Source organism: Rhipicephalus microplus, chromosome X (assembly GCF_043290135.1).
Source record: "Rhipicephalus microplus isolate Deutch F79 chromosome X, USDA_Rmic, whole genome shotgun sequence".
In the NCBI taxonomy this organism is placed as follows: domain Eukaryota; kingdom Metazoa; phylum Arthropoda; class Arachnida; order Ixodida; family Ixodidae; genus Rhipicephalus; species Rhipicephalus microplus.
This window is the reverse complement of record NC_134710.1, coordinates 262682202-262709029: the sequence shown is the minus strand read 5'-3', so window position 1 is coordinate 262709029 and position 26828 is coordinate 262682202. Positions and strand designations below refer to the sequence as shown.

The 26828-nt window shown below is 45.8% G+C and overlaps 1 non-coding gene and 1 pseudogene across 1 annotated transcript; both read right to left on the bottom strand.

The window, feature by feature from the left end:
- Nucleotides 1-280: 280 nt before the first annotated feature.
- Nucleotides 281-369, bottom strand: TRNAY-GUA (transfer RNA tyrosine (anticodon GUA)). Its single transcript is given in 2 exon segments — nucleotides 281-316; nucleotides 333-369. It is a non-coding gene; the product is annotated as a tRNA-Tyr (tRNA).
- A 1731-nt stretch (nucleotides 370-2100) lies between these two features.
- Nucleotides 2101-26828, bottom strand: part of LOC142775237 (PAX3- and PAX7-binding protein 1-like) — a 53974-nt pseudogene continuing 29246 nt past the window's right edge.

Here is a 26828-nt window from a genome sequence, read left to right as displayed (position 1 = left end):
ATAACCAGATTTTTTTTCGGGAGGGGCGTAACCTTGCTTTTAAGTACGTTCGTGCGTGGGTTTGTATGTGGGTACATATACACATGCGAAGTTCAATATTTCAAGCGAGTCGGAATGCCCCCTCCCACACCTGCCCCACACACGTACAACGCTGGCTGTGCTGTGGTCCTTCTGAAATTTTATGCACTTTGTTAGGCCTTGGATGCCTCTAAGGCCGTAGCAAACTCTAGGTAAAATCTCCCTAAAAATTAAATGTAAAAAACACACACTAAAGAAAAACTCCGTCGAGCCGGATTCGAACCAGCGACCTATGGATGTCCATAGTGAAACTTCTACAGTCCACCGCTCTCCTAACTGAGCTATCGACGGAACAAAGCGAAGGGCTTTTTATTTAGTAACATAATTTAAGGAAGCGTTGGTCAAATTGCAAAACCGGCAACTGTCCATGAAGGTACATACGTCTACGTGTCGCTGCTAACAGCGCTGAAAGACTGGACAAGCACCGTGGTCTAGGGTTAGCCGTCCCGGATTTTGCAGAGTTGTCCAGATTTTTCATGCAGCTTAGAAGTGTGGCAGCTTGGGCTAGTTGGTATGACATTACAGTTATAGTTATAGTTATGACGATCTGTGTCTTCGTTCTGTTCTTGCGCTATAATTATCGTCATGCAGCGTCCGAGTCCTTGTCGGAGCAACTGCATGTCGCGAATTTGTTCTGGAACGTCCAGTCAGTAATTTTTATCTGATACCATACAACGCACACCCAAAAGCGATGTACGGGGTGGGGCGGCGTATTGGCGAAATCTGATAGCAGTCCAGACAATTCTATTGTTTCTTTACTGCTGCAGCACCTTAATGTGGTACATCAGCTGACTACGTGCACTGCTCGTTGAAAAATGTACTCGCAAAATTTGTCGCACTTTGTGACGCACCTTTTTGGGTGGTCCCGACCTCCTTCCTTGAGTATTTAACCGTACCGTGGTCTCGTGTACTTTCTCCTCGCATCTCATGATCATGAACCAAACAGCTTAGGGGCGTTTTATTCAAAGTCATCGTCACCTATTTTACCTTTCTACTTGTATTTACCATCGCGTGCCGCTCGGATCGAATCGCCTCGTGGCCAGGCCTGCTGTGCTTAACGCTTTTTTCCTCCCAGAATCATCTCGTTCAATCCGTGGATAGAGTAGACGATTTACTTCATTATATAAACAAATGTATGCATTGCTCGCCATTACGCTGCATTTCTAGTGCCTCAGTTCAACATGTGGAAAAGTAACCCGTCTAATACTAATGTGATGGATAGATATTTGTTTCGTTGGCCAACCACCGAAACTCTGTTTCGTGCACACGGGAGAAATCCGTCAGAACCACTGGCAAGGACAAACCCCACATATCGATCGATCGGTATGTGGGGTATAACGTGCCAAACCACCATACGATTATGAGAGACGCTGTAGCGAAGGGCTCCGCAAATTTCGACCACATGGGGTTCTTTAACGTGCCCCCAAATATGAGCACACGGGCCTACATTTCTGCTTCCACCGAAAATGCAGCCGGGAATCAATCCCGTGACCTGCGGTTCAGTAGCCGAGTACCTTAGCCACTAGACCACCGTGGCGGGGCAGCAAGCACAAGTGGATGGAGGAGTCAAAATTATGTAGCATCATAACCATACCGAACAGCCTTTGCTGTTTCTGCACATTGGGTAAGCAGAAGCCAAACAACAAAAAATAGAGGGAGAATACAAGCTACCAAACAAGTCAAATATTGTTTTATTTCATACTAATGCAGGCAAACATGACTCTAAAGGAGAACAGCGATTGATAACAATACTTGTATAACAATAAATACAGCAGTGTATCTAGCAATATTCAACACAACAAAGTTTAAGGGCTCCGTCAGTTGTCAGCTTCGTAAACAAATTCAGGTACTGGACGGTTCCACTTTAAAACTGCAATCAATGGCAACATATTTAAATAACACTGAGAAAATTATAATGAAGGACGGAAAGAGACAACACACTTTACATATATAGCACTCTCACATTGCTGCAAGAATGCTGTAATGTGAAGGTGTGTCTTTTTATTTCCAACATATATCTCATCATTTCGCCTTGTCTGTAAGTGAAGCCAGTAGCTTTCTAACTACTTCTAGAGAATCGCTGGGGAAAAAAAGAAAGAGGTTTACTCATGTGGCACTGGCCCTCCTAGGTGCCACCACAGTATTCAAGGAATGCTTGTTTATAAAGTGTCACATGCAAAAGAGCTGGTATCCTACAGTCATTTCAAACAACTTTTTGTTCAAAATACTTGCCACATATATACCTGGCATGCATATCTGGTCCCAGGTTAGAAGAACCAGGCACACCCTCCAGGTGTTGCAGGTAGAGTCGTAGAAAGCATGTTAACAACTCCAGCTGTGGAAGCTGGCTTCCGCGCAGCCATGACGTCGGCAGCGTTGACACCAGCTGCATAAGCATGTGACACAATTGCAGTCAATGGACACACTTCAACTGCTGCCGAACTCTTCTTTTTTTTTTGCAAGCCAACTTTCCATGAAGCCATTCGTTTATTTCTTTCTCTCATCCAGCCAGAGGTCAAACCAAAACATCACTGAGTAATGCCTGCACTGGCAGACTTGGCCCAGTGCAGTTGCTTCCCAGGACATTTTATTTAAAGTAAACCTCCTCAAGTGCAAAAAATATCAAACAATTTTCACTAAATACCATGAGAATACCTTCCTTGGAAAGAATAACAAACAAAATGAACTACTAATGAGCCTTAGAATGGCCATGAAAAGGCAAGTCACTCACGCGAGTGAATTTTTCAACTGTGTTTCTTTGAGAGAGGCCGGCCTGGAGGGCCACAATGAGATAACGGCTCAAGAGGCTGCACAGGGAGAGCTCCTTGAGTGGTTCTTCAACCAGCAGACCTTGCCAGCTGAGCACATTTTTCATAAGCTGCAACACATCATGAACATTCATCTTTTATGCCGTTGTGATGACCCCGCAGTTATGGTGCATGGCTACTCACTCGAAAGGCATGGGTTCGATCCCAGCCATGGCAGTTGACGGCATCTCGCATAAGCTCGGTTGATAACAGACATTAAACTCCATAAACCAAACTAATCATAGAGTTTGGTCACAGTTAGCCAGCTAACTAAGAGAGTAAGTGCAGTTTGAGATCTGCAACCTCATTTTCTAGAGTTTGTTTTTTGAGCCGTGAGCACAATATATGAGCGGTGGTCAGCTAGCTAACTAGCCACCTTGGCAGGTGCACACACTGATGTCATTAGTGTGCATTTATGCAAGCTTTGTTTTGATAAGATGAAAAGTAGTTTGTCTTCTCGCTGTCAATAAAACCTTAAGGCAGGACCAGAACTGGCGGTGAAAAAAGGCTGCAGGCGCGCCCGACCTGTTCTCCAACACCCTGTAAAGACAGCAGAATGTGTGAGGCCACTACAAAAAAGACCAGCAGTGTCACTTACTCTTTAGGGTATAATGGAATGTAGAAATCTTCATCTAAAGCTGCTCGGCCAATGCGTGCAGCCACCTTGGCCATGAAGTTCTGCAAGTTGTACGACAAGGAAAAAAAACAAGTTCTTCAGAATCATTAGAAAAAGGGATTAAATTAGTAACTTCAATATATTCTACTTTTCGAAACATTTAAAGTGAACTGCGCTATTATCTACAAAATATGATTATATGCTGAAATATTAGACAGGACAGAGTACATACACAGCACAAATTCTGAACTATGACACCTCGAGCGAACCACAGCACTCTGCAGTCAGAAAGGCCCCGCTTTTACTAAATATTTGTTACATTTGTGCGAAATAAATTCACAGGAGCCTTGATGCATTCATGATCGATATATACTGCACACAGACACATGGGGGGGAGGGTCTCCAAGGCCTAATTGTCTGAAGTAATGTCCTTCCATGGCAAAATGAAAACAAAAAAGTTGTCCAAGAATATGGTCCACTAGACATTTTTTTTGGGGGGGGGGGGAAGTGGGGGTGTCTACCTCTAGCCTACATGCTTGCTGCACCGTAGAGAACACGGATGACGAGCTCATGGAGACAAACGCATTACGTCTGTTCTACCATGCAGTAAACACAGATCATGAATCGTTGCCAACTGGCCCAACCGTCCACTTTGATTTGCTTCATGCATTCACTCAAGACAACTTGAAGGGTAATGGCATCATCATTATCATAATTAAAACCTGAGTGGTCACGCTAGTTTTGGTACTGCACGTCTTGCTTCTGCAGCATTATTCTACAGAGTCTTTTACAGCTGACCACGCAATTATTTTGTAATTCATATGACATGGTGCATGGTGTGACTGTAGGACTCTGCCATGCACTAGTGCATCTGTAAACAGGACTCCTTGCCAGACACGATGACGGTACGTGATCTTTTTTTCAACGTAGTTTCAAGCACTGGCGTGACTATGTTCTAAAATACTTGACTGCCACACGGAATACCTCGATTCCAGGTTGTCCCTGATTGAAGATCACGCGAGTTTTCGTATTGCGCACTGCATTTTTTGAGGCCAGCTTGTGATGAGGCACTAGCTTGCACCTTGATAAGAAAACACTGTAAAATGACGTACCAGGCGCACAGGAAGACACGCACACAAAAACAGCAAAGAAAAGTGAGGCAAACCTGTAAGTGCCGACTCTGGGCATTGACAGTTGGGTAATCCTCAACCAGCTTCTTGGCTGTCTACACCAGGTTCAGTGTCTGGGTTCTGGGCATGGGGTCCCAGACTTTTTCCGCTAGTGCTGCGCACAACGAAATAATTTACAACTTTCATCCGTCACTTCCAAATTTAGTAAGTACAACAATAAGGTGTGTTTAATAAGGTAAAATTCCACACAATCTTTCGTTACCCTCTGGTCAACATGTTTTAAAACAAATTTGGTAGCCTTGTTCTGTGCTTCACAAAATGTGCATCAAGATGAAAACTGTTTTGTGTTTCACTAAAGTGCATCATGAGACAACACAGCGACAGCCACGAGACACATACTATATGTTGTCACTGTGCTATCAATCTGTTTTTGTTTGTACTTGTCTAGCCTTTTCTAGCAGTTATATATATTCATCCAGCTGTCTTGTATCAGTCCTAGAAAACGTTTTTACTTTGCTTTCTTTATAGACCTTCATCAAAAGAGTGAGCTTCCCTAAAGCTCAATAAATGTTTCAGAGCTCAGTGATCGAGACCGCTTATCGAGACAAGTAAAATCTGTTCCATGCTGAAATGACCTGAAGACAACCACAAGGGTTGAAGGACAGGACTTCTGGAGCAAGCTCAACACAAGCTTGATATAAAATGGAAACTTAGGTGTTACAAGTTTACTCATCTGATCCTTGTTTTTCATCTCGAGCACACAGCCAATTCGGTTGTGCACTTTTTACTCCAAGTGTGCTCACTTGTCCCAGAACAGATGCTTCACAAAGAGAAAGCTGACAGACCAGACACCTTAGGAAGGAGGACATGCTCCACTATGCGGGGCAGTAGGCACATATCAGGGTCTTCAGATGTGTCTTCACCATAGAACAGGAGTGCATCATACCACACACAGCTTTCAGGACTCTCGGGCTTCTCCACAAGGTATTGCCACACAATTAGATGAATGTGGGCAGGTGAAGAAGAACTTCCAAGGACAGAGTTCTTGCTGATCAAAATTGGCAGTTGCAAAAAAACGTACAATATGGCAGTGACTATGGTAATACAGAAAGCACAGATTATAATCGTTCAAGCTATACTGATTCTGGTCATCCCAAGTGGTTTTAAATTGAAACCAATCATTGTCCATTGTTACAATTCTGAATTGTGCTCGCTACCTCTCATACATCCGCTAAAAATAAGGTCATCGTGCTGGAATCTACAGCATCTGCAAGACAATATCAATTTTCTCCAAAAAGTATATCTTGTGCAGAAGCTGTAGCTTAGAACTTTGAGAATTCACAAAAAGCAGACATAACATTTACAGCACGGTAAAAACATTGAAGTGGAATGTGAGATAATGTAGGCCTAGCTCCCACTATTTCAAAAAATAAAAATAAATAAATCAAAAAATAAATGAGAAGTGGAGACAGTTGAGGAATGGAAGTTTAGGCAAAGTGCAGCTCACAAGAGAACACAATGCAGACTCTATGAAATGATTGTTAAATGATACTTTTCTCAATATACACAAAATTAGAACTCAAACTTTGGCATTACCAAATCCAAGATGATAACTAGGGTTCTGGCCCTTGAATGGGGGGGGGGGGGGGGAGATGAGCCGCCAGAACATCACATTAGCATTGAACAATAGATGCCATGTCAGGTCTTTGGCATGCTGTGCCATTTCTTGTAATATTGCTTTTCTTCTTCCAAATAAACCTTGTGTACAAATAAAAATGGCACACTGAGCTAACCTACTAGTCTAATTGGCGGCATGAAAATACCCGTGATTAGAATGACGCTGCGCTTACTGCTCTGGAAAAAAAGGGGGGGGAATAAAAAATAAAGGGAGCAAATTCAATAATGGCGGGTCCAGGCCAGTCCAAAACTCCACAGCTGGCAACCATAATGACAACACATCTCCCATATATATGAGCTTTGAGTGCACACACTGACACTTCATATATTTAGGCATTACTTTGATGTGGCACACAGCAAACTTTGCTCTACGAAATCCTCTTTTTGCTTCTGAGTTTTAAGTAGAGAGACATCGCTTTAATTAACTGCTGCAAAGCAATATGTAGAATAGAATCCTTTGGAGACAAAGGTACTACAATCAACAAACTGTGCTACAGTTTACAGAATGAATCGACCACCACGTCGCATGGAACAGGCAGGAAGCAGGTTGCAGAAGAACATGACGAGCTGCATCTTTGCTATCCTTAAACAAAGACATTAATCAGTAAGTTTTATTTAGAAGACCATTCCATGTTGAACACACTATAGACAGAGATCAAATATTCCAGATTTTACAATAACAAATTTTTATTGATCTTGTTATTGCAAGAAGTGCTTCCAGAAATCACTTTCAGCAGCAATATTTTACTTAGTTTTATATAGTTAGTTTTGTTAGAGTGTATTTCAATGGTCACCCAAAGATACTTAGATGATAGCATTACGATTGTCATTAAATCCTGACTGAAGTGAATGTCACTGAGAGCAAGCACTGTTTAGATGTTTAGATGTTAGCAAGCACAGACGGACGGACGGACGGACAAGCAGACAGGTGGTCAGACACATGATGATATGTGGGACTTAAAGTCCCGAAACCACCATATGATTATGGTAGACGCCGTAGTAGAGGGCTCCGGAAATTTCGACCACCTGAGGTTCTTTAACGTGCACCCAAATCTGAGCACACGGGCCTACAACATTTCCACCTCCATCGGAAATGCAGCCGCCACAGCCGGGATTCGATCCCGCGACTTGCGGGTCAGTAGCCGAGTACCTTAGCCACTAGACCACCACGGCGGGGCAGACGGACGGACGGATGGTCAGACAGACAGACAGACAGACAGACAGACAGACAGACAGACAGACAGACAGACAGACAGACAGACAGACAGACAGACAGACAGACAGACAGACAGACAGACAGACAGACAGATAGATAGATAGATAGATAGATAGATAGATAGATAGATAGATAGATAGATAGATAGATAGATAGATAGATAGATAGATAGATAGATAGATAGATAGATAGATAGATAGATAGATAGATAGATAGATAGATAGATAGATAGATAGATAGATAGATAGATAGATAGATAGATAGATAGATAGATAGATAGATAGATAGATAGATAGATAGATAGATAGATAGATAATGTGGGGTTCAACGTCCCAAAACCACCATAAGATTATGAAAGACGCCGTAGTGGAGGGCTCCGAAAATTTCGACCACCTGGGGTTCTTTAACCTGCACCCAAATCTGAGCTCTGGGGCCTACATCGTTTTCACATCCATTGAAAATGCAGCCGCCGCAGCCGGGAGTCGATCCCGTGACCTGCGGGCTGGCAGCCGAGTACTTTAGCTGCTAGACCACAGTGGCAGAGCCAAACATTGTTTACATATTTCACCTTATTAAGAATACACCCTCATGGCAAGGAATCATAACTTGACACCAACAGCAGAACCACATACGATTGAGCCACTGCTGTAGTCAATTCATTGACTTCTTCACGCTTCTGTTCCTTTCCAGTGAACAATGCAAAAGTACATCTGAAAAATGTCCAACCTCAATGGGATTCCAAGCAGCCACCTGAAGTCGCACAAAGGGCACCAGGAGCTTAACCAAGCACAAAAGAATGCATGCCTGCTCGTAAGATTCCCCGAAGTCTCGCTTCCAGTGCTCAAACTTCTGCTTCAGGGCAGCCACACTGCTGAGCTGCTCAGTTACATATTCAAAGACATGCCTTGCATTATCCAGGATTAGCTCTGCACTCCCAGGCCCACCGATTAGCTGCTGAAAGGAGACTGATAAGCAAAATGGCAAGCACGCTGAATCGGTGCTAATTAATTTCTCGAACAGCATGTGGAAAGTGAATACAGGAGAGAGGGCAGACACACAGTGTTGCCTCACAACTGAAAAATTATTCGGGCCAAAAGCGTGAACTTATACACACAACTGCACATGTCAAATTAGGCCAACTGCAGGCAAAATTTGTTTTCTGAAGTAGCACACTAATTATTTTTGTGTGTGCAACATCACAGGAGTTTGTTTAACACAACCATCAAGTAGACTTACAAGTGTAAAAAGCTTTGCACGCGTATTGGCGAATTGATCGTTGCATTTTAAGCAGAACAATGGTATTCGAAAAAAATGTGTGTACGACTACACAAGGCACAGTGAGATGCAGAATGAGAATGTGAACCAATCTGCAATTAAGATAGTGTTTGTGCAGGCATTAACTGAATAAAATGCGCACAGCATACAAAAATTGAGGACAAACGAGAAAGGCAGGGTCACGTACAGAAAGAAATGTTGTACACTCATTTTAAGAACAAAGCTGAGAAGGAAATTCATGTGAATTATTTAGAAAGCTGTGCACAGAAGGTGAACTAGCTGGTTTTTGCTGCAAATTGATACATTATGGGCAGTACCAGCACACAAACTCACGGGATGGTGAGAAGAGACACAAACAGCGCTTGTTAGTTTCTCTTCTCATTGTCCCTTGATTTTGTGCGCTGGTACTGCCCATAATGTATCACCAACTAGCCCAACTATCAGTCCTGCTGCAAAGTGATAACCAAGAGACTGGCATTCGCGGAGGTGTCAGGCTGACATCATGACAAAATATTTTACAACCGCTTTAAATCAGCTGCCAAGGAATAAGCCACGCCCACTGTTACTGTTCTCGTGTCAGCATTATTCTACCCCGGGCCGCCTGGCCAAAAAACTAGGCATACCTACATGGTTATAGTTATAGCAGTTTAGATGAGTTATGGCAAAACAGCATGAACAACTGGCGAGCAAATGAAGAAAAAAGAGGACAAAGCACTAATCGTTGACCCTATATTGCCATAAAGTACAGTGCTCAGGAAATCAAATGCGACATCAAATTCTTTAGTATAATGATTAGTGTATGCAAGAGCTCAAGACAACGGAGTCATGCCACTGCAAACATGGCTGGTAAATGTTGGCTCTGATGCAAGTATTCAAGTCTAATCCACACAGATATGAGAGTAACTGAAAATAGAAGAAACATAAGTGTGCATGTGACTCACATATCACTAAAACGTCAAGTTTCAAATCTTAGCAGTGTAAGTGAACTGAATAGCTGAGCTAAGAACTCGTGTACTTAATTTCTTTACTTTTTCCTGTTTGTTCTCTTGTTGTTCAGCCATTCACACTATTTTACCATAAAGCTTCACAGCTCAAGAAAGGTTAAATTTGGTCTAGTAACTTTTTACTTGGCTACAAAGATTTCTTTCACAAAAATTAATATGGGTTTGATTTGTAGATTTGTGGAACACACAGGTAGATGACAGTTTTTCTTTTTGAGCAAGTAAGCTAAGTTACACTTCTTTAGCAAAAGATGAAAACACTTTGCCGTGCCCACATCACAAATTAGCAAACCCACCTCGCTCCTTGTCGAAGGACAGCCTGTCGGCATCGGGCTGCTCATCATCTGTGAACATGCCATTGCGATGCACCAAATTCCGTGATTGTGCTAAGCCTTGATGCTGGGCCTCACGAGCCTTGCGTCTGCGCACTTTACAAACAGCACATCAGGTTACCTGGCCATTCTGACAACCATTTCATGATATTAGTTATTGGCAATTCATTAGATATATCAATTGAAACATATAAATACATTCAGCACAAGGAGGCATGGACTAAATGAGACCACACTAAGATGTGACGTGAACACTGAGCAAACTGCATGCTACGTAAATGACTGTCCATGGGTTTATTAGCAAATGATAAAAAATAACAAGCTCATTCACCAGTCGACTGTTCTGCCTGCAAGTGAAGATAAGAGGGCTCATAGAAGGATAGCACGTTCGGAATAATGCTTTTGACCGTGGGAGCAACTATTTAACCCTGTACTAGTGCTATTTACCATTGTAAATTCTTCCTGGTAATGCGCAGATAGTGTCTGATGCGTGTATATAAAAGTCTTTTCAAATGTCTGTCTGTGCAATCATAGTGTACTGTTACATTGATTCTGTTCTAAAGTAGGCAATAAAATTATCTAGCTAATTGTACTTGCCCTGTTTACGTATACTTGTGCAGTTTGCTCTTGCCGAATTTGCCAGGCAACAGAAATACACTGATCAGCTCACGAATTATGAACTGGCGGGTAAATGCACTAGCAATGACGGCATATTATTGTCAAATGTGATCCCAAGAAGAGAAAACCCACCTGCGGCTTTCTCGTTCAGCTGCCCGCCAACTTCGTTGCTGGCTGCCTCAATTATTAGCCTCTACGGGCTGGCCTCACGTCGCCTTCACTGCAGAAGGAAAAGTTTTTTTAAAAAACTCTGACTTCAGTGACTTCACTAGACAGCAGGATTATGAAAAGGTAAAAACCGGATGATACACAGGATAGAGCTGCTTCTTTTCCCTAAAAATCATGTACATGACAGGAAGAAAAAGGGCTCATGTTGATGCTGTTCAATAGTTTGCATTTTATGAAGATGTACCAACCAGCCCAAATGGACACGTGATTGACATCAAGTGACTTTCCTATTTCAATCACTGAATCCCGTGTGCTTATATTTAAATGCATGTTAAAGAACCTCCCAGGGGGCCAACATTTCCTGAGCCCTCCACTATAGCATCCCTCATAAGTATATGAAGTGGTTTTGGGACATGAAACCCAAACAATCATGTTATTAGGGAGTTTTGAGGGAGGCTCAGAATTTTGGGGAACCAAAGCCGTATGCATGCTTTGGGTCAAGCAGGAGCGAAGAGTTTTCGAATTGGGTCTGCGGCGCTTTGGACACTCCCCCTATATTTTATGTCATTCCCATGTTACCTGAGAGCCGTCACTTCATGGGGTGCTATCTCGTTTGTCTGACGCAAAGCTTTTGGGGCAGGCTTTGGGGCTCCTGCTTATTGCGAGAAATAGCGTCCACAGCGTAAAAGCCAAACCCTCTTTGGGTACCGGGCATGTACAGTGGGCTCGATGCTATTTCTTTGGGGCCCCAAAACGATTGGAGCCCCCACTCGAAAACTTTCTATTATTACTTGAATTACTACAGACAGCAAGCTTATATAAAAATACTATACATTTCTAGTCATCATGGCAGGTGCATAGTGACCGGGCAGGCACTGTAAATATGCAAGCAGCTATGTCTGTACATGCCAGTGCTTAACATCTTGTAGTAAGCCTGGAATGCAAATAGCACCAGAAGTGCTACTGCGCTCATTGCTTTGTGTACTGTGTCCAATTAAATCCCAGATGTACTCTATCCATAACGTTGTGGAAAGTCGCAGGTGCTGAGCAAAAGACTTAAGACTTTGAACTTAAAGAGGCTGTCTATTGTTGTAAAAGCAGTCTTCTCACATTACCTCTCGTCTAGGCTTGTGCGCATAGTCAAATGCTTCAAATATTTGAACGAATAATGCACCATTCAAATTCACTTCGAATCGAATTGAAATAATTGAAAATTTCAAATTATTTAGAACAATTAAATAGATGCATATTAATCCGCATGTAACATTCCGTAAGAGTTGTTTCACTGCTGTGAAAAAAAAAAACAAAAAACTAAACCATGAAAACACCTTTTGTGGGGTAGTTTCGCTGCAGTAATGTAGTGATAAGCCGTGAAAACGCATACCAAGAAGAAATCCGCTCTGCCACGAAGCCTCACTTCAATATTAAATAAAGATGTTACCCTCACATTGATTCATTTTTTAAGTTCAAAAGCTTGTTATACTGATTTGCATGCTAAAGCATAGCAAATTTTAAAATGTGACTTATTTTACAGTTTATCCCATGCATTTTATTGCAACTCAAATACTGCTACTATTCAAAGTTGTTTCCACTTCCATTGATGCAAAAATATGAGAATTTGCACAGGCCTTCTCTCTTTTTTTAAAAAGTATTGTGCTGCTTTGTCGGGCCATGACAAATATGCCCATTTTACTTTGTAGTTTGTGATATATATACCATTCAAATTCGTTTTAGTGTTCTTTGAATAAAACTACTATTCTTCTTGACTTTGCTTCGAACCTAAAATCATCACCTAAAATCATCTCACCATTTCACAAGCCTACTCTCGTCGACTTCCATTTGATAATAGGCGGCCCTGAGGTGCATCGATGAAAGGTACTTCTTCCTGTGGAGTCAATGCAGGGCATGGTATGTCCGCGGGAGAAAGTACAAGTCCTTTTTCATGATAATACTCAAGCAGCAATAATCGGTGCAGAAACATAAGAGTCCCATCCTCTTTCACTAACACCACGGGAGATTCCCATGAACTCTTAGACGGCTGGATGATGGTGTAGTGCAGAATCTTGCTGAATTGTTTTCTTACAGTCTCGTGTTCTTGCTCTAAAACTGTACTGGCTCTGACGAAGTGGTCTGGCGCTTTCCGCTGTTGCGAAGGGGTGTTTCGCAACTGGAGTCTGCCAAATTCTTGACAATGAGAAGCAGTCCTTGTATAGCAAGAGCCGGGTTTTAGGCTGTTTTTAATTTTCTTCGGATGGCTGGGATAAACGTCCAAAAATTGTTGATGACCTTGACATTTAATTTCATTCATGCTATGTTTACATTCATTCGTCTGATTTTTATTCATCCTATTTATTAGCGAACTATTGGAGACGAATTAACACCAACTAGCCCACCTTATAGCGCCCCTGGGGTGCAAAGTTTTCATAAAGCTTTTGCCTTACCCACAACATATCGCCACACACTGCCCTTTCTTTCTCTATAAGTTGTACGTTGCTGGCCTATTGCACCCATTAATAATGCCTCACTCAAACCATGTCAGAATGTCTGACAGCATTCCAAATTACGCATTGACAGCCTCTTTCGGCCTCCTGTTCACTGAAGAGCCAATAAAAGCGCTTTCTTTTCACGCATTCATTTAGCCCGAAATATTGGTCGTCGACTGTATTTCAGGATTATATCATAAGCTTGAGCAAGCAAACAAAAAAAGTTTAGTTGATTTTCAAACAAACACGGCCACCAGTCAAAATACTTAAATGCTAGCTGCCGCATATATAAATGCCGACACGCCTCTTTGCAGATCAAATTATCGATGGCCATATCTTGTACGCTGCAATCAGTGTCAATGTGTATTGCTGTAATCTAAACTTTTGTTTACCAGCCACAAGTTCAGCTAAATTAACAGTTTCATTTTGAACCTGCCGGCTGCTGCTTTTTTCAACATCTCGACCATGTGACAATATATACATGCACAAAATGAGTAAAAGAGCGACAGAGAGTAGTGTGTTGCAATAAATTTTAACAAGTCACCACCTGCGACGTTGCATTCTTCGGCCTGGTCTTTTATGTCCTGTGCCTACGCTGGACAAGCTTCTCACTGCGCTGACAAAGCAGAGACATCATACGCCCCTCCAAGGCCCGGATCACGGGTGTCTGCAACGTGTGCCAGAGGACACAATATGCACCAAACTCCCTTCTGTGTGCTTCCTTAACTAATAACATTAAGTGGTGGGAGGATCATGTCACAGATGTCAACAACACAAGAAAACCCCACGGAATTACAATAAATCAGTTTATACATGGGTTAAATACGATTTAGAAGCTCTCTTTCTGAATTCTGTTGGCTGGAAAAAAATTCCAACAGAAAAAGACAAGCTCAACTAATGATTCCTTGCTGGAATTTTGTCCCAGAACCTCTGTAAAGGAAATAAAACTGGTGTCACTGATTTCAATATCATCTCTGACAGCTTGGCCTATCTGACATAGAAACATATTTTTTTAAAATATGAGTTTCAGTCCTCCTTTCTGATCTAAATATTATCATAGAAGAGCAAAATATAAGTACACATGTCTGCAGGACAACCCTTAAGAAAATTCTCACTGAACTTCGTAGTCAAAAAATCTAAGAATTTTTATATGAACCCAATCTTTCCTAGCAGCATACCATTTTTACAGATTTTCAATTCACGATGATAATGGCGTGAAATTCTATGCTGAAATTGAGCAAAAAAAAGCTATTCTAACACTTTTCTATCAAACCATACCTTGTGGTAGCTTATACAATTTTGCAAAAATGAACAACAATATAGCAGGCTACTGAAACATTACAAAAATATAAAAAATCGTCGCACACCGCAATAAACCCAGCTTCTTTACTTTTTATTTCTTGCTCACAAGTTAAACTAAACATAGGCTAACAGCAGCAAAGGAGTACCATAAGATAACACTTGTGATTACTTAATTCCAGGAAAGCTTAACTTGTAATAACCGTCATGAATCAAGTAACATTTCATGTGAGTATCGCACATTCACATCGCGGTTTTTCCACAGCAGCCCCCCAACTCCCAGCTCGCTCTCTTACAGACTGTTGCAGCAGATTTTACTCAAGGTACACATACTGTAAAAAACCTTTCTAAAGAAATTCCGTAACACTAGGCTTGTGCAAATATTTTATCACTTTAAATATTTGAACAAATGTTACATTATTAGAAATTGATTTGATTAAAATTTACATTATTAAAATTTTCAAAGCAATATAATTAAACTAATTAATGTAGAGTATATTAGTCTGCCGTTACCTCCCTGTAAGAGTGGTTTCACTACAGTGGAGGGGTACTATACCATGAATAAACTGAAATAAAAACCTCACTGCAAAGCCTAACCTTTGGTTAAATGAACACGCTACCCTCACACTGATTCAACATTTTTCAAGTTTGAAAGCTTTTTATACAACTTTATACAGCTTTTTATACGGGTTGTCACTTGCATTTTACCGAAAGTCAAGTCCTGCTATTACTATTCAAGGTTGCTTCCAGTTCCCGTTGAGACAAAAATAATACGTTCGCACGTTTGCCTCTTTTTTTTCTCTCTTTTTTTCTTTTTTTTGTTTTGGGGGTCTTCAAACTGTGAGGGTGGCTCTCTGCTACGGGAATTTGTATCATTTCGCTTAGATCCTCTGAAGAAGGCTGGTCCACCGGCCGAAACTTTTAGGATTAAACAAACATTTTAATGTTTCGTTTTCTATACTGCACACTTCTCGAAATGTATAACTATATATATATATATATATATATATATATATATATATATATATATAAGAGAAATAAGTGTACACCTAAGGGCTAGTTTTTCGTGTTTTCATGTTTTGACACCATATATTGGGATCTGACAGGCAATAATACCAAGAAAAAAATAAGGGAAGTTATTAGTTATTAGACCGAATTGTATAATCAGTTCCTGACCACTGCAAGTTATCTTTTCACCCACTTGTCCTTCTTCGCGTTTGCTATACAATTCTGTCTAATAACTTACCTTACACTTTTCTTTGCATTATTGTCTGTTAGATCTGATTATTATAACGTTAAAGCACAAAAATTGAGCCCTTAAGTATACACTTCTTTCCCTTATTAATTACCGAGGTTCTCCTACTGGCAGACTTGGTACCTTAGGTTGTATACGAGGGACTATTGGTCAGCTGCTAGCTCGGAATAAGTTCATGTGCTACATGACGCCAAACAAGCTCATAAAGAGTGTGTCACACTCCCCGCCATGGCTACTGGTGGCACTGCCTGACACTCCCACGTTTAAATTCACGTATATACCCAACAAAGTGGCCGAGGGGATAGCTGCTGTTGTAGCTCAGTGCTAGAACATCGAACGCGTTATTCGAAGTACGCAGGTTCGGTTCTTGCCCACGGGAAGTTATCTTTTCACCAACTTTTCTTTCTTCACATATACTATACAATTCGGTTCAATAACTACCCTTATACTTTCCTTGGAATTATCGTCTGTTAGAACTCATCATTAATATATATATATATATATATATATATATATATATATATATATATATATATATATATATATATATATATATATATATATATATATATATATATATATAACAGACAATAATGCCAAGGAAAGTATAAGGGAAGTTATTGGACCGAATTGTATAGTAAATGTGAAGAAAGATAATGTATATATATTTATTGTAGAGAAGCCGGCGAACACTGAAGTGGGTCAAACTCTCAAGTGTTCTCTAGGGGGTCTACCCAAAAGGACGCCGCTCGCGCTGAGAGTCCGTGCTTGGCCGTTACTGTCGCTATTGTGTATACTCGCTGTGTGCCTGCTAATAAACGCTATAACAAATTGGTGGAGAGTGCTACGATCCCCTTCGATGCCCTTGGAACTGCGCTCACGTACCCTGCAATCTACCATGTCCCACTACGCCTCTCAGCAAACGCCTCCTCCCATGCCACCCCCTTGTCCCGGTGTCCCAAGGATCCGAGATCCACCCATTTTCACGGGCGCCGATGGCACTGACGTGAAGGACTGGCTCGCCATTTACGAGTGCGTGAGCGTCCCCAACAAATGGGACGAGGACGGCAAGGTGACAAACTTGGTGTTCTACCTTGCGGGCGTGGCAAGCTTGTGATACAACAACCACGCGTCCGATTTCGCAACCTGGTCCGATTTCAAGACCGCTATCACCAACGTTTTTGGCCGCCCTGCCGTTCGTAAGCTGCAAGCCGAGCAGCGCTTACGCGAACGCGCACAGAAGGCCGGTGAATCATTCACCAGTTACATAGCTGATGTCCTGGACCTGTGCAAGAAATCCAACGACAGCATGTCCGAATCAGACAAGGTCCGAAACGTCATGAAGGGCATTGACTATAATGTCTTCACGATGCTGCTTGCCAAAAACTCAGGCACAGTAGCTGAGGTCATCACGCTGTGCCAGAGCTACGAGGAGCTCCGCCGGCAGCGTTCGATGACCCGTCGCTCCACACCACGAGATGCAGGGCTTGCAGGCTTGGAGGCGAGCTGTGATCAGGTGGCACTGCTGACAGACCTCAAGTCCTTCATACGTGAGGAAATCGCGCGGCAGTTTTCTCTCCTGCCCTTTGCCCAACCACCGGTTGCTCAACAATCGGCCACTACCATTTTCCCACCCATCCGCCGAGCAATTGAGCAGGAAATAGCAGAGGTCATGCCTGCGTACCAACCACAACAGCTTCCGGCCCCTGCACCCTCAAGTTACGCCCAAGTGGTCGCCAGGCCGCCTCCAGTCGTTCAACCACCCACCCCACTGACTTACGTCGAAGCTGCCGCACGACCTCCATCCTTTGCAGCGGGTATGCCGGCTACGTATGTTGACGTGACCACTCAGACTCAGCTACAGCACCCCCTGCAGCCTTTCCAGCCACCGTTCCGTCCATCGGCTCTAGCGTCATGGACAAGACCTACCCCAGCAAACCGATGGCGTACACCCGACAACCTACCCACCTGCTTTGCCTGCGGTTACGCCAGTCACGTAGCCCGTTATTGCCATCGCGTACAGCCGGCTGCAATTTCTTCGCCTGTTGCTGGCCACCTCAGCCGTCCCTATCACGACGAACTACCGTCTATGCTGTCGCCGTCTCGCCCAGGTCCATCTCCTCGAAGGTCGCCGTCTCCATGACGTCGTTCGCTGTCCCCCATGAGGCCAAGTTCGGCTGCTCATGAGCGGGAAAACTAGTCATCGCAGTCCCCGAGGCAAGGACTGTGATGCTATTACAATGTGAAAGCCCTCAGAGCCTCCCATCTAATGTCATAGACGTGCTTGTGGTGGACGGTGTTCATGCATCTGCTCTTATTGACACTGGAGCTGCAGTATCCGTTATGGACGAAAACTTTTGCCGCTTGCTTCGAAAAGTGACGACGCCGATTTCTGGGTTGTTCCTTCGTACTGCCGGTTCGCATCGTATCCATCATTCAGCAGAGTGCACAGCTCGCGTTGTCGTTCAGGACGTTCTGTATGTCGGCCTATTCATCATCATTCCTGCATGCTCTCATGACGTCATCCTGGGGTGGAATTTTCTCTCCCGCAACGACGCCGTCATCCATTGTGCCGCTGCCGAAATTGAACTCTCACCCTTCTCGCATTTGACGCCGAAAGACAGTCCCTCGAAACTCAGCAAGATTCTCGTGAAAGACGATACCATAGTGCCTCCAAGCTAGGCGATGGGTGTATCTGTCTACTGCGCTGGACTCTCCGACACAATTGCACTCGTTTCGCCATCCGACCGTGCTTGCCGAAGGAAAGGGTTGCTAGTACCTTTCGCGACCGTGCAAATCACCCAGAGCGACGCCGCTATTTTTGTGACCAACCCATCCCCGTACACTTTTACCTTGGTTCGAGGGGAATGTCTCGGCAGAGTGGAACCAGTTGATAACGCACAAGTCCTGGACGTACCTGATGACTCGCGTTGTCCCAATTCGCGTTACGTCAGTGCTGTTTCCACTTATGATTCATCATCTCCTGATGTATTTGGCCCCTACATTCATAACAATCTTACGTAGGTACAGCGTTCACAGCTTCTGGACCTGCTGCGAAAATATCATTCTTCTTTCGATGTCGGGCGAAGTTCTCTCGGTCGCGCGTGCGCTGTTACACATCGTATCGACACTGGTGCCCATCCACCATTACGGCAACGTCCCTACCGCGTGTCGCCTGCTGAACGTCGGGAAATTAACGAGCAGGTTGATGATATGCTCAGACGCGACGTTATTCGGCCCTCGGACAGTCCATGGGCGTCTCTTGTTGTTCTTGTTGCGAAGAAAAATGGTTCTTTGCGGTTCTGTGTGGACTACAGACAGCTCAATAAGATCACTCGCAAGGATGTTTACCCACTACCGCGCATCGATGACGCAATTGACAGCCTTCACGGAGCCGAATTTTTTTCTTCTATCGATCTGCGCTCGGGGTACTGGCAAGTACCCATGGCTGAGGACGCTCGACCAAAGACTGCGTTCATCACACCCGACGGCTTGTACAAATTCAACGTCATACCGTTTGGTCTATGTAATGCACCTGCGACCTTTGAGCGCATGATGGACCCCGTTCTGCGCAACTTGAAATGGCACATGTGCTTGTGTTACCTCGATCACGTTGTTGTGTTCGCTGCAGATTTCTCCACGCATCTCCAACGTCTGAAAGAAGTTTTCGCACGTGTGATCAATGCCGGCTTGCAACTAAATCTGAAGAAGTGCTGCTTTGCAGCACGGCAACTCACCATCCTAGGGTACGTCGTGTCTAAGGATGGCATTCTTCCTGACCCAGCCAAGCTTTGGGCCATGGCTGAATTCCCCAAACCTGCGTCCGTCAAAGAACTGCGTAGTTTCGTGGGCCTGTGCTCATACTTCCGACGCTTCATACGAAACTTTGCTACGATTATATCAGCGCTGACGAAGCTCCTTGGAAGTAACGGGCCCCTCAATTCATGGTCGTCTGAGTCCGACGACGCGTTCGCAAAGCTCCATTTGCTGACGTTTCCTCCCATTCTACGCCACTACGACCCTACGGCCCCGACGGAGGTGCACACAGACGCCAGCGGTGTAGGCCTCGGCGCTGTCCTGGCGCAGCGCAAACCCGGATTCCCTGAATATGTCGTAGCATATGCAAGCCGTACGCTCACGAGAGCCGAGACAAACTACACCGTCACGGACAAAGAGTGCCTGGCAATCGTGTGGGCCCTTACTAAGTTTCGACCTTATTTGTATGGTCACCCATTCGATGTCGTCACCGACCATCATGCACTATGCTGGCTTTCATCATTGAAGGATTCCCCAGGCCGTCTCGCCCGTTGCGCTCTTCGCTTACAAGACTACGACATCCGCGTGCTGTACCGCAACGGACGCCAGCATGCTGACGCCGACGCCCTCTCGCACTCCCCTCTGCCTGAAGTTGATGTGCTCTGCTTAGTATCCTCGGCTGCTGTTTCTGCCATTGATGTTGACATTATCGCTACCGAACAGCGAAAGGATAATTGGATGGGCCCGCTCATCGACTTGCTCTCTGATCCATCCGCAACGCCATCCACGCGTGCCTTGCGTCGTCAATCTCGCCATTTCGCCATCCGTGAGGGCCTTCTACACCGACGAAATTACGACGCCGATTGCCGGCAGTGGTTACTCGTGATACCCCGCAGTCTGCGGTCAGAGATATGTGAATCCTTCCATTCTGATCCGCAATGCGCGCAATCTGGGGTATTCAAAACCTACCATCGCATTCGACAACGCTACTTCTGGCGCGGGATGAACCGCCACGTGCAGCAGTTCGTTCACTCCTGCCTCGCTTGCCAACGCCGCAAACCGTCAGCACACATGTTGCCAGCCAGTCTGCAACCGTTACCTTGCCCCGAGCGTCCGTTTGGGCGCATAGGTATCGATTTGTATGGACCACTTCTTCTGACGTCGGCTGGTAACCGCTGGGCTATCGTCGCCGTAGATCATTTAACGCGATACGCCGAAACCGCCGCTATCCCTGCGGCTACTGCGCGTGAGGTTGCGTCCTTCCTACTGCATCGATTCATACTGCGCCACGGTCCACCTCAGGAGCTTCTCAGCGATCGAGGCCGTGTCTTCTTGTCAGAAGTCGTCGAAGCCATTCTCACGGAGTGCCATTCTGTCCACCGCAAAACAATTCCTTACCACCCGCAGACGAGTGGTCTGACCGAACGCTTTAACCGCACCCTTGGCGACATGCTTTCGATGTACGTTGCCGCCAACCACACGAATTGGGATACTATACTGCCCTTCGTCACCTACGCCTACAACACCGCCCCTAGAGCACGACCGGTTTTTCACCTTTGTTCTTGCTGTACGGAAGGCACCCGTCACACACCATCGACACGATACTCCCGTATACGCCGGATTCATCCGAGTGTGCACCTATTTCCGAGACAGCCAGGCTTGCTGAAGAGTGTCGCGAGCTGGCCAAGACATTTACGACGCATGAGCAAGAGCAGCAGAAGAGTATTCGTGATGGCTCCGCCACTTCTGAACCCATGTTCCTTCCTGGTTCCCTTGTATGGCTCTCAATCCCGACCTCTGTAGCTGGCCTTTCTTCCAAACTACTCCCGAAATATGAAGGTCCCTACCGTGTGATCGAGCGCACATCTCCAGTCAACTATCTTGTCGAGCCAATTGAACAATCTTCGGACATGCGCCGTCGCGGGCGCGACATAGTCAACGTGGAGCGCCTGAAGGCTTACTATGACCCGCTCGTAGTGACAAGCTGTTTGGTCGCCAGGCGGCTCCCTCTTCGACACCGGGGTAATTGTAGAGAAGCCGCCGAACACTGAAGTGGGTCAAACTCTTAAGTGTTCTCTAGTGGGTCTACACAAAAGGACGCCGCTCGCGCTGAGAGTCCGTGCTTGGCCGTTACTGTCACCATTGTGTATACTCGCTGTGTGCCTGCTAATAAACGCCATAATATATATATATATATATATATATATATATATATATATATATATATATATATATATATATATATATATTTTTTTGAAGAAGAAAACGCATCGTTGGCAAGCAACATCGCCACCGCTTTGGTACTGGGTGCTGGGCTTCTCTCGCTCGGCTCGTGCTGATCATCGCCGGCATCTGCTTGACCGTTGCTCTTTCCCGATCGTGTTTCATCGTAGGACCACCGTCAAAAGAGTCGCCAATAAACCCCTTTTCAATTGGTGGAGGGTGCTGACATTCCCCGTCGCCTGAACTTGGGTGCTGCCATTTGCCGTCGCTTAAACCTGGAGCTGCGCAACCGAACTCTACCTCCCATCATGGCTACCAACAACGCGCAACCTGGCTCTTCCACTCCATCCCCCAGCAACCCCGGCGTTCTTCGTTTGCGAGAGCCCAAGGTCTTTAGTGGAGCTGATGAGACCGACGTGGAAGACTGGTTCGCTAACTACGAACTGGTGAGCGCAAACAACAAGTGGGATGACGCGGACAAGTTGACTCACGTCATCTTTTACCTCACTGACGTGGCCGAAGTGTGGTATAACAACCACAAAAACGACATTACGACGTGGTCCATCTTCAAAACGTCGTTTGCTGACGTTTTCGGCCGACCCGCTGTCCGCAAGTCCAGAGCCGAACAACGCTTGCGGACTCGCGAACAGAAGCCCTCTGAATCTTTCACCAGTTGCATCGAAGACATTATTGGTCTTTGCAACCGTGTGAACACCGCCATGCCCGAGTCGGAGAAGATTCAACACATCCTCAAAGGGATAAATGATGGCGCATTTCAGATGCTCCTGGCGCGCAATCCTGCCACCGTTGCGGAACTTGTGACTTTATGTCCAAGTTTCGACGAGCTGAGGAAGCAGAGCACCCATACTCGGCCATTTTCCTCACACGCTGACTCACTATCTAGTCTTACTTCTGTTCCTGATTACTCAACAACCCAGCAAGAGATCAAAGACTTTGTGCGTCAAGAAGCAGCTCGGCAGCTGTCGTTGATTCCCTTCACGCAGCAGCCACCGTCCTCTCGTCTGCCCTCCCCACTCCGCGACGTTATTGCCGAAGAGGTAGCTCAGGCTGTTCCCGTCACTGCCCACCAGCCACCTGTAGCCATGCCTGTTCCCCATGCGCCGGCTATGCAGCCCGTGGCCGCGCCTCTTACTTATGCCCAGGTGGTACGCAGCAGACCCCGCCAGCAGCATTTGCCCCCCCCCCCTGTCTGCACTTGCTCCCACTCTACCCCTCTTTCGACATCTTGGGCCGCACTGCGAGTCAGCAATTCCTGTCGCACTGCTGACAATCGACCAATCTTCTACGCCTGCGGTACTCCAGGACACGTGGCACGATATTGTCGTCGTCGCTTCCAATCGCAACAGAACGCTACTTCACCGTTACCGTATGACCCGCAGCCCCCTCACCTACCTGCTCCCTACACCTCACCGCAGTATGGCTACCCTAACCTTCCCGAGTCTCAGTCACCCCAGCCCACATCTCCGACTCACTCTCCCCACTCGCCGTCTCCTCGCAGGCGATCTCTGTCCCCAATGCGTCTCCGACCCGCTTCCTCCAACCGGGAAAACTGAACGCTGCAGTTCCAGAGGCAAGAACTGCGCCGTCGTCGAAATGCCCAAGTCCTCGCACTTCACCTGCTAACGTCGTCACAATATCTGTCGATGGTGTTTCTACCTTTGCCCTCATCGACACAGGTGCTGCCGTTTCTGTTATAGCCGCCCAGCTCTGCTGCTCCCTACGCAAAGTGACCTCGCCGCTCTCTGGACTATCGCTTCGTACGGCTAGCGCACAACCAGTTCGTCCTATCGGAACCTGTACAGCCCACATTTTCATCCAAGGCTCTATGTACGTTGTCGAGTTCATCATCCTTTCGGTGTGCTCGCATGACGTTATCCTCGGGTGGGACTTCCTGTCACATTATCATGCCGTCATCAATTGCGCACGCTCTGAAGTTCAATTTTCGCACCTGTCTGACGAACCTTTGCACGAAACTCTTGAGCGTTCCCCAAAGCTCGTCATGCGTGAAGACACTGAAATTCCGCCAGCTTCTCTCGCCGTTGTCCCTGTTTTTTGCGATGACCATAACGATGCTACAGTAATGTTTATACCTTCCGACATTTTTATGAGCCGCAGAGCTGTTTCCTTGTCTTTCGCTACACTTGACGTCACTGCTGGCCGAAGCAATATTTTCGTCCACAACAACGTTGCTGCACCGCTTACGCTACTTGCCGGCGAATGTCTCGGTCGAGTGGAGTACCTCGATTCCTCTTTATTCCTTAACGTGCCAGACGAATCGTGCAGTAACGCCTCGACCGAACTTTATGCCCTTTCCCCACTGGAATGCTCGTCGAGTGACACCTTCTCGAGTTCCATCGCCGACACCTTAAGTGCCCAGGAATGCGCCGAGCTTCTTAATCTCCTCCAACACTTCGCGAATTCATTCGACGTTTCTCAGCCGCAATCGGGTTGGACTTCCGCAGTGCACCACTACATTGACACCGGTTCGCACCAGCCATAGCGTCAAAGGCCGTACCGTGTCTGCTGCAGAACGTCACGTCATCAACGACCAGGTCAAAGAGATGCTACGCCATCGCGTCATTCAACCATCGCACAGTCCTTGGGCATCTCCTGTCGTTCTAGTTTGAAAGAAGGATGGATCGATTCGATTTTGCGTCGACTACCGCCGATTAAACAAGGTGACGCGGAAAGACGTCTATCCATTACCGCGCATCGACGAGCCCTTGACAGCCTCCAAGGAGCTGAATTCTTCTCCTCCTTAGACTTACGATCGGGATACTGGCAGGTTTCTATGGCAGAAGCTGATTGCTAGAAAACTGCGTTCATTACACCAGATGGCCTGTACGAATTTAACGTAATGCCATTTGGGCTTTGTAATGCTCCTGCCACGTTTGAACGACTCATGGACAAGACACTGCGTGGACTGAAGTGGTCTGTGTGTCGATGCTACCTCGGCGACATTGTAGTTTTCTCTCCCGATTTTCCTACACATCTGTTTCGGCTCCAACTGGTTCTGACGTGTTTAACCAATGCTAGGCTCTAACTGAACCTTAAAAAGTGCCGCTTCGCCGCGCGAGAGCTAACCATCTTGGGACACATCGTGTCCAAGCATGGTGTTCTACCCGACCCTGCAAAACTGCGAGCAGTCGCTGAGTTCCCGAAACCTACTACACTGAAAGAATTACGCAGTTTTGTTGGACTATGCTCGTACTTCCGGCGCTTCGTGCGAAATTTTGCGTCGATCATGTCACCACTGACCAACCTCCTACGCGGTAACGCAGACCTTTCATCCTGCTCTCCTGACTGCGACGTTGCGTTTGCCACGCTCCGTAGTCTGCTAACATCTCCTCGTTCTTCGGCATTTCGACCCAACAGCTGCAACGAAAGTTCACACAGACGCTAGCGGGGTTAGTCTTGGCGCTGTCCTCGCCTAACGCAAGTCGGGCTACTCCGAATACGTCGTCGCTTATGCGAGTCGCACGCTTACTAAAGCTGAGGCCAATTACAGCGTCACTGAAAAGGAGTGCTTGGCGCTAGTGTGGGTGCTTCGCAAGTTCCGCCCTTATTTGTACGGTCGCCCATTCGACCTGGTAACGGACCACTATGCACTTTGTTGGCTTGCCACATTGAATGATCCTTCTGGCCGCCTAGCTCGGTGGGCACTGCAAATCCAGGAGTACGACATTTACGTCATATATCGCAGCGGACGCAAGCAATCTGACGCCAACGCCCTGTCGCGTTCGCCTTTACCTCCCGACTCGGCCTGCTGAACCACTGGTACCAAATCCGTCGCATCTCTCGACCTCGACTCCTTTGCCAGTGAACAACACAAGGACCCGTGGATCACTTCTCTTTTTGACTGTCTTTCTGGATCGCCAACCACTGCAGTACCACGATCTCTCCGACGTCAAGCTGCTCATTTCACCATACCTGATCGGCTGCTACACCGACGCAACTACGCCCCTGAAGGTCGTAAGTGGCTCTTGGTTGTCCCGCGCAGCTTGCGATCACAAATCTGCGCCTCCTTTCACGACGATCCCCATTGTGGTCATGCCGTAGTTTTCAAAACTTACGAACGCATTCGCCATTGCTTCTAGTGGCGCGGAATGTATAATTTTGTTCGAAAATCTGCTATGGGCTGCCCTGACTGCCAACGCCGCAAGTCACCGCCTTTCCACTCGTCCGGATCGCTTCAACCGCTTCAGTGCCCTGCCAAACCTTTTGATCGGATCGGAATTGATCTCTATGGCCCTCTACCGACAACATCAGATGAAAATCGGTGGATCATAATCGCCGTGGATCATTTAACACGCTACGTTGAGATCACCGCCCTTCCAAGTGCCACTGCGTGGGATGAAGCATCCTTCGTCCTTCATTGCTTCATACTTCGACATGGTGCACCTCGAGAACTACTAAGTGACCGAGGTTGAGCTTTTCTATCAGAAGTCGTCACGTCTCTGCTTTCTGAATGCCATGTTGTTTATCGCAAGACCACGGCATACCACCCGCAGACTAGCGGGCTCACGGAGAGATTTAACCGCACCCTTGGCAATATGTTCGCGATGTATGTGACATCTGATCATACTAACTGGGATCGCATTCTTCCATTCATCACGTTCGAATACAACACCGCGGCACAGTCCACCACTGGATTTTCACCTTTCTTTCTTCTTTATGGACGTGAACCATCCCACACCATCGACACTCTCCTTCCATACCGTCCTGACGCATTCGAATGCCCATCTGTGTCTCAAGCTGCCCGAAATGTGCAAGAGTGCCGTGAACTCGCACGCACCTTTACGTCACAAGAACAGCAGCGCCAGAAAGAAAACAACGCCAACTCTTCACAAAGCCACAGCTATTCCCCGGGATC